Below are 12,766 nucleotides of genomic sequence, written 5' to 3'. Positions count from 1 at the left end.
GTATGAATATGCATTGAAATTTTATCTTTAGTGTATATTTGAACTCGTGTGCTCGAGGATTATACCTGACCTACCCTGTCCAATTTATCCCCATAAATGCAACTCCTCTCCAAAGGAACCCCCTGAAACTTTTTTCTGGCTTGGCCATGTTTTTTCTTGGGTCACCTTTCTTTTCACCCAAAATGTAAAAAGATCAAGCAAAACCACGTATTCTGCAAAACGTGCGCATTTGGAAATGTGTGGCATAATATCATTATAACGAGGTTATTAGGAATATCAGATTAATATGGACTAATAAGAACGACAAAATTTGATTGCTTTAAAATCTGCAACAAAGGGCAAGATCTTATAACCAGATAGTGGAAGCATATACAGGGAAACATATTTCCCATATGGGGATTGAGATCTGTTTATCTATGGCGATTGAAAAGTTGAGTACCATATGATCCGTCAAGAAAAATTCTGCTGGCACCAATCGTCTCGAAGAAGCATATTCTACGCGGTGATATGGGCTCTCGCTGGAACCGTAGGTGTTTCTGTAGTTCATCGGGAAGAAGTTATCAGACTTACACCGTGCTCTGCCTAGTCGACGGCATTTGGAAGATAAAACAAATCGTTTTCGGTGTACAAATACAATTAAACAAAGATATACCAGCTAGAAGAAGAATATCGAATGAAGAGCTGATTTTCGCTTTGACCTTTTGCGGTGCAACGTCGAGGCTGGCTAGACAGGCATAGTATCAGGTCCATCGTCGAATAGAGCTCGACATCACAAGGCACTGCGATTATGCAAGGCCAAAGTTTCAAGTCATCACACATTGAAAAAATTCAAAAACTAAACACTTTTATTAAATGTGCGCAACATGAGGATTTTTACTTAAAACAATAAAATAAGAACATAAAAAAATGTCAACAATAAATCCCGTCAATAATTTCTTTTTCCTAAAAAATTAATTTGAACCAGACTGCTTGAATAAAAAAATGGACCGCAAATGATGCTATTTTCGAATTTATACTTTTTCGGCTTATATTTAGAGGTAGCAGAAGCACTAATGGAATATAAGCAAGGCCCAATATTTTTCATATTAGGCAAAGTATAAGCTTTAAAATGATTCAACCTCTATGAACTCCCGATAATTTATATCAGAGATACATGTAGGAAAAACCAGTGGGAGATAATAGAAAATAAATATAGGCTATCCCTTGAACGTAAACAGCCAATTTATTCCATTGTAACATATGCAGACAATCATAGGGTAATCATTAGGAAAAACATGATCCCTATCCATTTATCTTTGATCGTAGAAAAAGCAATGCACTCAACATTATTGAGAATACCTCTCGCTAACGATCGCATAGGAGGAGAGAACCCTCGAGATGCTGGGAGATTGGAAGATAACGGTGATACCTGTTAAGTTATTCCATCAGGGAGAAACGATCGGGAAAATCAGGAAGAAAAACCTGGGCGGGGAACAGAAGAATTGGATGTCGATGGGGCGAAATAACACAAGTCGGTCGTCTGGCGAAAAAGGGAATAAGCGAAAAAGATATAAAGAGATAAAAGAAAGGCGGAATGCGACGGAGCGGCGGAAATAAACACGAGTGAAAGAGAACGACGAACACTACGGTGAGGAATATGGCGGAACGTGGAAGAATGAAGATCATGGGAGGGAAGTTAACGGTTAGATTGAGCAGAAAAAAGGAGGGAGAACAGATTGGGATTTCGGAGTGGAAATTAGAAACGGGACACGGCTTCAAACATTCGGTGGATTTTCATGGGGAGAGAGGAGGGACTTTGGGGAATGACGCGAAAGGACAGGGAAAGGAGGATGTGCCGGGGGCTGTGTTCGCACGGGAGATGTAGGTAGTAGGCACTGAGGGAACGGCAGGACGGATGGAAAATGAAGGGTAGGCAAAGCACGGAGGTGGGAAAGGCAGCGGCAGTTATCCGAGCGGAGACGAGGAAGACGAGGCGACTGGAATGCGACGGAAGGAGCGTGACATGACCAAAGTACGAGGCAATTTCCATCGAAAACGCAATATAGCCCTCGTAGAGGAGGACTCCACGAATTCCAATCGGCGAGCAGGTGTTGATAAACACGGAAATCGCGGGAAGGAACATGGCACTGTGGAAGCAGGGGAACGGCTAAATAGAGATCTGGATGATTTTTGGATCTTGCGGTTGAAGACTAGATTTGAGCGAGTGGAAGCGAAATTACGGCCATTTTGTGTACATATTAAGGGCGGAAATAAATTGGTGAGAATTCTGCTCTTAGAAGCGCTTGATATTTACTGAATTGTAATGCGGTTCGGGTACCGGCCCTAGTTATTGCTTAAATGGTTAAATATAAGTACTTAATTCAAAGTAAGTAGTCGCCCATGTTTTACTTACTTTGAATTGTATAATTAGCTTCAACGGCTATTTTTCAGCAGCATTATCAATGTTAGAGATTATTATCAGATACTGAAGAGGCTTGCTCGTACATTAAATTATTTCAGCTCTATTCTCCACTAAGGTGTAATTAAAAGCAGTAATATTGCTGGTAATAATGCGACGGAACAACTTAGCTTTACACGCGTTATGCTAAGATTCAACAATACATCAGAGGACGATACATCAAGTATAAGAATTCATCATCTTCCACCAATTGAAATATCATATATTTTGCTAAATAAATTTTCTTCATGATTTGCATAAATACTGGAAAATAACGGAAAACTGATGAAATCAAGTAGACAGACATACAAACAGTCTGCCTATTCATTCTTAAATAGAGGAATAGTCGAATTAATAGATGGAATTACACTGATTAGAGTCATGCCATCTACTTGTTTTCTTTGAACTGAATCTTTCTATAAGTTCCCAAAACCAAGGAAGCATGGAACGAGGAAAAAGCTCGGTTTACATTAAGGTATGTTAATTGTATAGGATTATTCTAGAGCATTTAAAAATGAAATCACCCCAAAAGTTAATGCGGCACGTATGCCTAACAAGCTCAGACTAGCATTAACAGTTATATTTAATGTACCACGTATTAGAAATGTTCCAGAAGAGAACATCATAAAAATAATATTGAAGTGTACTCACTTTTTCATAGGTATGAATGGAGACATGGTATGCCCATCAAGAGAGGACATGCAGATCATAAATCACTTACCTGAAAAGCAAAAAAAGTATATTAATATTTTGAAAAAATTCGTCGAATTTAATAAACCTCCACACATTTCATAAAACCAATTTCATGGATTGAACTATTGCGCGAGAGTTATGGTAATAAATAAAACACACGAAGGAAAGAAGAACAAGAAATAAAAAATATTGACGTTCATGTACTTCATAAACCTAAAATATAACTAACTGTTACAAATACTGAAAACAATAATCTTCACATGCATAATGAAGAGCAAATATAGGATAATCATCAGGGTTTTGATGTTTCATTGATAAAATACCTCCATGAACACTCAAGTATGGAAAATATGCAAAGCGATTTTATACTCTCTAAGGTATAATCTACTCAAGGAAAATTCTCCAGCAAAAGTGCGTTGGCCTGTGTAGAGATGAGATAGTCGAGAATGTATCCGACGGAAATGTCATTCGAGAGACTTAATTTATGAGGAACGTGACCAGTCACGTAAACGTATGAACGCATCGAATACTAGAAATGGTTAGCACAGGAATTCATGCCTCAGGACTGACTATGATACAACACTGTTGTTTATTCGGATAGCAATCCTTTAAGGCTCCTTAATGAAACAAAATTTGAGATGAAATTGCGTGCGTCAATACTTGCAACGTGCTTTGTTGAAGCCACTGTGCAGAGCTGGTACATAAGGAAGTTTATAAAGGGTTAAACGTGGCAAACACACCCGCCCTACTTTTCGCACATCATGATGAAAAATAATTTTACACTCCGACTCGAATAGTATGCAAAAATTAAAACGTCACCCCATCACAAAATATATCCTGATAAATGGCAACTCTGAGGCTGGAGCGTCAAACTTTAATGTATTTTTCGTTCGCCAACATAACTTCCTTTTACGAGCTACGTTGCCTGAACGAATTTCCGAGGCTCTCTTTGCTTGGTAAAATAAACAGTTACATGACACGTGTTTTCCAAATTCAACATGATTACTAGAGTAAATATGCCAACGAAAATGTTTGGCAATTCTTCCATCGAAAAAGTTTCATGAAATTTTGCTTTTTTTCACATGAGTAACGAAGTAAGTGGCTATATACTAATTTAATGGTAACAAACGTGGTAAAACTAATTTAGCAACGCAAAAAACAGTCTTTTTTAAACTATATTTTAAACCCCAAAGACTGTCCAGCCAAATACGCAAAACTAAAACCTATTAATTAGAAACCAAGAATAAATTACACGGTTTACTAATTATTTTTTTACTTTCTGATGTAAATAATGACGAATGCGGTGTGCTTCCAGTGCGTTAAAGTTAAAAATCATACAATCTCTTCCACGATAACCACAAAGAAATTTCAAGGGTTTACTTGTCCTGCCTTTAAGGTAAATGGATTGAAAGAAACAAGTTAGAATGAATAAATAATCTCATCATGATGGATCGGTTAGGCCTAAAAACGAAATCCGAAAAAAGTCTTAACTTAACAATCGAACATGCAGCGTAATTTCTTCAGAAGGAATATTACCGTTGCAAACGCTAAAAAAACGTAAGTTAGACGAAATTACCTCATTTTCATAATTTATGCAAGAGCGGATCCAGGATTTTTTCTGGGGGGGGGGGGATATATATATATCTCTGGGTATTGTCCTTTCTCGAGCAACGCCGGGTGGCTTGCTAGTCATCGATAAAAATGATTAGTGAAAGGTGGACCTTCTGAATTTTGGCTGTTTGTTGACGAATGTCCGAGTGACAGAGACACACCTGGTAGAGACGGACACTTAGGCCCTCGTAGCCATTAATAGGTTTTAGTTACCAGGGTCTGACAAGCAAACGATCTTCTCATATTTGGGATTGAAAACTATGTGCAACAATTACTGTAAGAGATATACTCTTAATTTTAATATCACATACATTAATATGTGAATATTTATATCTTTTATATTAACACATAATTGTATTAATATTTGCTTTTAAAATCTCGTCAACTTTTTAAGCGTCTGGGGGCAGGGGTCACGTGCCCCCGTTAAATCTCCACTTAAATCTTCACTAAATCCACCTATGCAGTGAAGCGGTATTTGTGAAGTGCAATTTCTCAAATGAAATCCCTGTTCACATTCGATAATATGATGCAAATTTACATTGTAGAGTTCTTACTAAATCACAGCATCAATTTATATGGATTATGGCAACGTTTTTTTATGTATTGTGAGGAAACAGCGGTTTCAGTTCGAATTTATCCTTCGCAATTGCATCATTATTGTGCCTTATGTCTTCATATTCTATTCAATGGGGTAATTTTCACACGGTACAAAAGGTTTGTTATTCCGGAGAGCATAGACATCAATAGCAGTTTTTGAGGCTAGCAAAGGTAACCAGTTGGTGATAGGAGGGGGTCTAAACAATGGAAATGAGCCCTTTATGTGTTGACACTATACATCAGTCACTCTAAGGTCCAATATTTGACCTAGAGAAGCCTCAGAAAAGAATGGGAAAGGAAATTTTTTCACATTTTAGATGAAAGCAATTGTCGACCAAGATTTGTTATATATTGGGATCTTAAATATTACTTAATGACTGCTTAATGTATAAAAAATTCCGTGACTTCATATTTTGGATCCACGGTGTGACGTTCCGAAGAGTGTATCTTTAAAATTCATCACCAATTTGATATTAGCTTGATAATGACTTGTAAAAATTTAAAACCTAGGTCGGTAAGTGAAAGATCTGATTTGAGTTCTGATCAATATTGCTAAGTAAAATAATTTCCATGTATCGTGCTATGGTTTCATATAGCATAAGAATGTTTAATGCACTCTGAGAATGTACAAGATTGTTTTATAGATCTAGGTTTCAGCTCTTTATAAGTCACATGACCTATTCTTGGATCTTCCACCGAGCGAGTAACTCCATCCCCGTCGAAGATTCGATTATCGACTCCGTAATCAACCTTAGGACTTCCTGATGCCGTTATGCTGAATTCTCCGTCCGGAACGACTCCCCGTCTGGAATTAGGAGACTTACATCTCCGTCGACGTCTCGAATAACAGGAGGCACCTGATTCCAGACGGAGAGTATATAAAACGGAAAAGTCAGCTTAATTGCCCACGGAAATACTGAGGATGATTACGGTGTAATGTAAACCGATGTAATCGAAACATCGATGGACGTTCAAGTACTGTGGCCATGAAAGATCCGAGAAAAGTTTACGTAATCAATTCGCCAAGAAAGCAGCCGAACTTTCTTCATAAGTCGATTGCGAGGATAGCCCTGAAAGTGAGAATATAAATAGTTGAAACCTGATTCGATGGATAAAACATATCTTTCTGAGGAACATTGATTAGTAAATTTATAAAAAAATTATTAAACCTTAAGAATTAAACAAGTGATGCGCTACGATAAAAATATGACCGGTAGAGTGAACGCAATGGATTTTCTCAACATAGTCAATGCTGACATCTTGACTTGAAGGCGAAACTTGCATATGTTTCTTGGCCATTCATTTGCTTCCGAATAAGGATATATCTGGTGATTGTGCCTACTTTTTGAATTTGTTTACAGAATGGACGAGTGAAAGGGTGTAATTTCCAAATTATTACTAATCTCACCTATTTCCTTTTTAGAAAAATTTCGCTGATCTCAGGAATTAACTGCTCCTATCATCACAGATATATTGCCTTATCTAATGGATTGCTTTTGCGCAAATTTTCAGAATTGAGCGTGTTAAGAAAAGCGACGGAAGTATGCAACAGAGTGGCGGAGGGCACCGCCCAGAGGAGAGCCAGAAGATGAGGCACGAGAAAAACAGGGAAAACGCGGAGACCGGAAAAAGCGAATCAAAGGCTTTCGAGGGTCTTCCGAGAGAAATGACCGGGGGTGCACATAAACAGGGGAAGGCGAATCGAACGGTGTGGGACCACGGCATCAGCGTGTTATACCCGCCGGGAATAAAAGAGGGATTTCGTGTGGAGTAAGAGAGGAAGACTTTGCTTCTAGAATGGAAGAGGAGAGAAAGAGAAAAGGAAGAAGAGAGAGAGAGAGAGGGATGATGAGATTGAAGTGGGATGGGGGATGAGAACTCGCAAAGGGATTGGCTCGAATGGGAAACTGTGTAACGACGACCACCCTACCCTCCGGCGTTCGCTTAAGCGGAGACCTCGAAAGTATGACGTCCTCTGCTCGCTGAGTGGCCACCAAGGTTGCGGAAACAATAACACTATATGCCCGCCTACACCCGGTCCCTCAGAATGACTTTTAAGCGAACTCGCGCTCACTCGCGTGTGAGAGAGCACGGCAATTACCAAGCCACGACGATGCGGGGAAACAATCGAACAAGAACGGGCGCATTACATCGCATGCATATTGCAACTTTGCGAGAAACCGGACCACGCATATCAAAATAAAGCATTCTCCAGTGGGCCCATACATGTGTTGTAATTCACCGCGGATTAAAATGGCTCGACAATACTCGCCGCTAGTATCGCTGACGGTTTAAAGCGATCCGAATATCAGAGAGAAATAAGCCATAATAAAAGCTATAAGATACATTTTCCGGCGTAATTTTCATGGACATCATTGATATTTAACATAATGAGAGTACTTGCCTATTTCCACATTTATTTATTTCAACCACCCTGGTTTCGGCACGTGATGCCATTTTCAAGGTGCACGCCTTGCCTTACCTAAACCTTCAACAGTGAATCCTCCCTCCCATGCTCTCTACCTCATGTCCAAGAACAGCAACCCCATCCTTCTCCCATTGAAATATATATACACACATTCAGTGGTGTAACTAGGAATATGATTTTGGGGTGGGGGAATGCATGACCTGGGGTGGCAACCCCCTCCCCAGGCAAAGTTTCGGAAAATTTTGAAAAATGACATTCCTGGATATATATTTTTAATTATTTTGGCACTAAAAATAAACTTTAAGCAGATGAATTTAGTAAATTACAAAACTAGACAATAGTTTTAAATAACTTTTTCATTTCTCTGAGGCTTTGGGGGGGATCTATCCCCTCATCCCCCCTTAGTTATGCCACTGGATACATACATAGGCTGTCATTTAAAGCCACGTACCTACCTTAAACATTGCATTATGTGCCGAAACCTGGGTTGGTTAAAATAAAGAGGTGTGGGAATATGCAAGTACTTTCCCTATGTTATATTTGACAAAAGCTGTGAACATGAAGTTTTGTTCGTGATAATGTTATACATTAATAATTCAATGCAGCTCCTTATGATTTTAAATATATCGCAGCAAATGGCTCAGAATATATAGATCGCTCTAATCTCGAAGCCGCATTGCAAATACTTATGAAAACATAATTAAATGCACCCGAAGTGGTAACAAAAATGAGGCTTCAACGAATCCAATAGGACCCTCATCTATGCAATCCCTTTGAGGGGGACTACATACGGAAAGCCCCAGTCCGTGTCTTAGAGGCTTTTTTTACTTTGCCACTTTGGACTCATTGTAATCGGTTTCCGAAAATGAAAAAAGCGCGGTGATGAGTACAGAGCGATCCACTTATTCTCAAAATATACGATTAATATTATCATTCGCATGTAATAGCATTGAGAATTTTTTTTGAATTTGATAGTTTACATTAAAGAAATATAAAATTTGGTAAACAAAGCCTTGTAGCTTATTATTCTACGAAAGTCGGATCACTTTGCCCGTCAGCGAACCGAGTGGTATTTTTTGGTATTGAATTCGTGCATCTTCGCAAACCGAATAAAATATCCGGTGTGTAGAGGCTGACTGGAGTATTCTCTATCAAATCATGTTCACGACATGGTGACCACCTTACTCGATCATAACTCGAACGGGGTATACTGCGTAGGATGCGGAAGAAATTTCGTTTATTATTATCCGGAATTACACAGGGAATATTTTTTCAAAATCACTCTTGTATGAGCTTGTAGTCTAATGTAGGCCTGCCTGGAAATTTTCAGGGCAGATCTTTTAATTTCCACTGTTTATTTGGGGATCTGAACCAGAATACGAGGACAGCCAATAGCACTTCGAGATACGGCACAGTTAAAAAGTAAAAAATAATAACACTAAATGTAATGTTTGCAATTTCTGAGACATGTGTTGATTAGTCTGAGTGTTCAGTCTAATACATAAGTGCTCTAATGGTTACTTCCATATTAGAGTACCCATCCGTACGTAAGCACCATCAATATGAGGGACAGCATGAGTTACTGAAATCGAAGATATATGGCACACCCTCATTATGTAGGATTTATGGCAGTGGCCCTGCACGCTAAGAGTAAACATTTGCGAGAGCTATTATCAGCCTCTGTGCATGGGGAATAGATTATTATGGCAGAATTCAGGGTCACAAGATCAACTTGAATGCCACGGATGATGGCATTTCTTCTCATGCCATTTGTTTCAATTAAAAATTTTATTTCCATCTGCTTTGCACCTATGCTCCATTTTTCACTATTGGTGTATATTGTATATTTGCTATATAATAAACGTTTATTTACCGTTATAAAATATGTTTGCATTGACGCTATCGAGGGGTTAGGAGGAAGAGGGGATTTATTAGTCTCAACCTCACCCGAATAAAGACATATTATTATTATTATTATTATAAAGAAGAAGAAGAATGTTTGAAATCTTTGTTATCACTTTTGAGTCTCCACCAAAGATGTTTCGTTATTCTTCTCTTTACAAATTTTGACACTGCCCCAATTTGATGAGTTGAATGGTTGTATCCGATAGTTTTTCCTTTTGTCTCGTTGTAAAGAATCGATGAGAAAATTGTGTTTTAATATCGTGATCCGCCTGGTCCTTCGGAATCGAATCTAGTACTTTTCGCGAACAAAGACGCATGGGAGTTTTACAAAAATTCATGTGTACCAATTTACTATTCTAATGATGACGGTAAAAACGATTTAGTAACTACTATCACAACGTATATTTAACCCAACTGGTTTTGATATTGGGTCATTCTCGTTAGGTTCAGGTAAGCAGGGGAATAAAAAGGGTGAGAGATTGCGTGATCAACGAAATATATTTGGGACTTCACTTTGTTACATCACCCAACGTCAACTGACGACCACCATTTTAGTGCGGGGGAAAAAATCGTTAGAAGAAACAAACAAGAATGAAAAATTAATTACCGGCACTGCTAGCATATATAAAAACAACTGCCAACACAAAACTTCTGAGATATGTTAACAATTCTAAGGGTGCATGGGGTGTTTTATCCGTAATAATGACGACTAGAGTGTCGAACCCGATTGGAAAATTGCTACGTCGATATTACTCCTGTTAATAAGACAATATTCCTTAAATTTGAGCCGGTGACGAATAAATCATTTATATTCTAACTTTTCTATTTCCATTAATGATACTAAAGCTGAAATTTCTGCGTTGAATTCATCGTTTGGTAACTGCGCAGCCGCCCAGAGTGCTCTTGTGTATATGTATTCGCTGAAAGCAGGCACGTGGCGTTCGGCGCATTAATGGAATAGCACGGCCAGCGATGAGGAAACGTGGGATGGATTACTCAGAGATGGAGGATAGGGCGAGGATTTCTGCGAGAAGGGAGCGTTGGAGAGAGGGCGGAAGTGCTGGAACGGGATGTTTTTGCATGGACCGCACGGAGGTAGCGCCACTGCTGCCGCCGACGAGAGAAGGACAAAGTAACTAGATTCGGGGGAAGCTTTAATTTTAAATGGACCGTGCTGCGAAAAGAAAATGAGCTTCTCCGCTTACAACTGCCACGCCGCCATCCGCGTGCCGCACGAGGAAATTCCTCTCCTGGAAGTAGTTCGTTTTTTTTCCACCAGCTTTCTAAAACTGTTGAGGGAGGAAAAGATTAGCTTTTTATGTTTCCCTTAACTTGCTTCCTCTTGAGAGGCGAGTTATTGCTTCCTTAAAAAAAAACATTGGTGCCTGTCCATGGTGAAAATTATCTCGACAATTCGCTGTCGTGGAATGAGATTTCCTTTCTTCTATAACTCGGTGCACATTATGGCTGCATTAGCGTGCCTTAAATCAGAGGTGGTTACGTTCATACCATACAATGAAGTTGTTCTAGCCTGGCATTGTTATTTCAAATATTTTATTGCTTCATCAAAACCATTCGTGCCGACTTATGGAGGACATTAACTTGATATATTGCTACTGTTGAAAAAGATGACATTTTATTGGCTACATATGATTACCAAGATTGAGTTAGTATTTCAAAAATCATAGCTAAAAATTCCAATGGGAAAATATGAATATTGATAAGGAAAAATTCAAGTCATCAAGGGTATTTCTAATTTTCCTTCTTCATTTGTACTTCAGCGGTTTTTGTAACACCTGCATTCTCCTCTGTCATTGAAATATTATGCGCTTACCAGCGCATATTTGTTTGCAATTAACCATAGCTTATTAAAGGGAACAATGCAAGGGATATTCTCTCTAAGATGACCGAAAGGCTTTTCCTTGGAGTAAGTTCAGAAAAATATGGGGGAGAAGTATGAGAGACAAGCGGATGAAATTTTGCAGGTGAGAGACACGGACGAATGCATTGTACCAATACATGGACGGTATAATTTGCAAAAGCTGAGGTATCTTCTCAGATTCGGTAGAGTGAAATTGAGGTTTCATTCATAGTGATAAAACGGATGCAAAGCTCTTTCGTTACCTCGTTATCAAAAATGCGTTCGTAGCTAAAATAAATCCACAGTTATCACTGTGGTAAAAATGTTAAGAATCTAGAAAATGAAGAGGAACGAATGCCATCCATGAGATACCCCACACGCAGATCTTACTTACGCGAGACAGATATTTAGTTGGGGGCTGCTTGAGAAAAGATTACACACGAATGAAAAATACTGGTTTTCCTCGATTGAATATTTGAAAAAAATGATATTTCATAGAATATCTAAGTAAAGGACTCAAAGGACGACATCTGTCCAATTAAAATCACACTTTTATTTCCATTCCTTGAGATACTCTCATGCTTATCCCATTTCAGTGATTTTATCTGATATTCATAGAAATTGAGATTGATTTGCACTTAAACATCATGCTTGAAAATTTGCAAATATCTCTGGATATTTTGCCTTCACTTTCACCATTGGGGACTGCTTCGCCAATGTAACGTGAAATACACCAATTTGTCATGCACGGAATTTTATATAAAAATTAAAATAATACCATTTGAACCTTTTTATCAAGTCCACTTTTTCATTTCAGTCACGGAATCACTGGAAAGATTCGCTTTTTTTTTTACAACATCCGGATGGACTCCAAAGAAAAACATCATTACCTTCATCACTCGCCCAGCTTTCAGCACCCTTTTTTTTTAATCCCTCGCGAGGACCTTGAAGTGGTTCAATTAGAAATGACTGTCACCCGGTCTGCATACGCGCCGAAATGAATAATCCAATCTTTCGCGTTGGCGTGATCCGAGTTGAGTGTTTCAATAATCAAAAATTGGGTTCTTCTTTAATTTGTCGAAAAGGGATGACAAAAAACAGAGTTGGAGAGAGAGACAGACCGCACTCGGTAATGCAGCTCTGTGTACTATTTTATGTACACCCATTCCCTCACAAGTGTGCCCCTTTGTTTCCGAGAGAATGGTGGGAAATTCCGATCCATGTCCATCCCCCT

The sequence above is a fragment of the Ischnura elegans genome, chromosome 2 (genome assembly GCF_921293095.1).
Source record: "Ischnura elegans chromosome 2, ioIscEleg1.1, whole genome shotgun sequence".
Taxonomy (NCBI): Eukaryota; Metazoa; Arthropoda; class Insecta; order Odonata; family Coenagrionidae; genus Ischnura; species Ischnura elegans.
The sequence above is the reverse complement of the archived record's forward strand: the minus strand, read 5'-3'. Positions refer to the sequence as shown.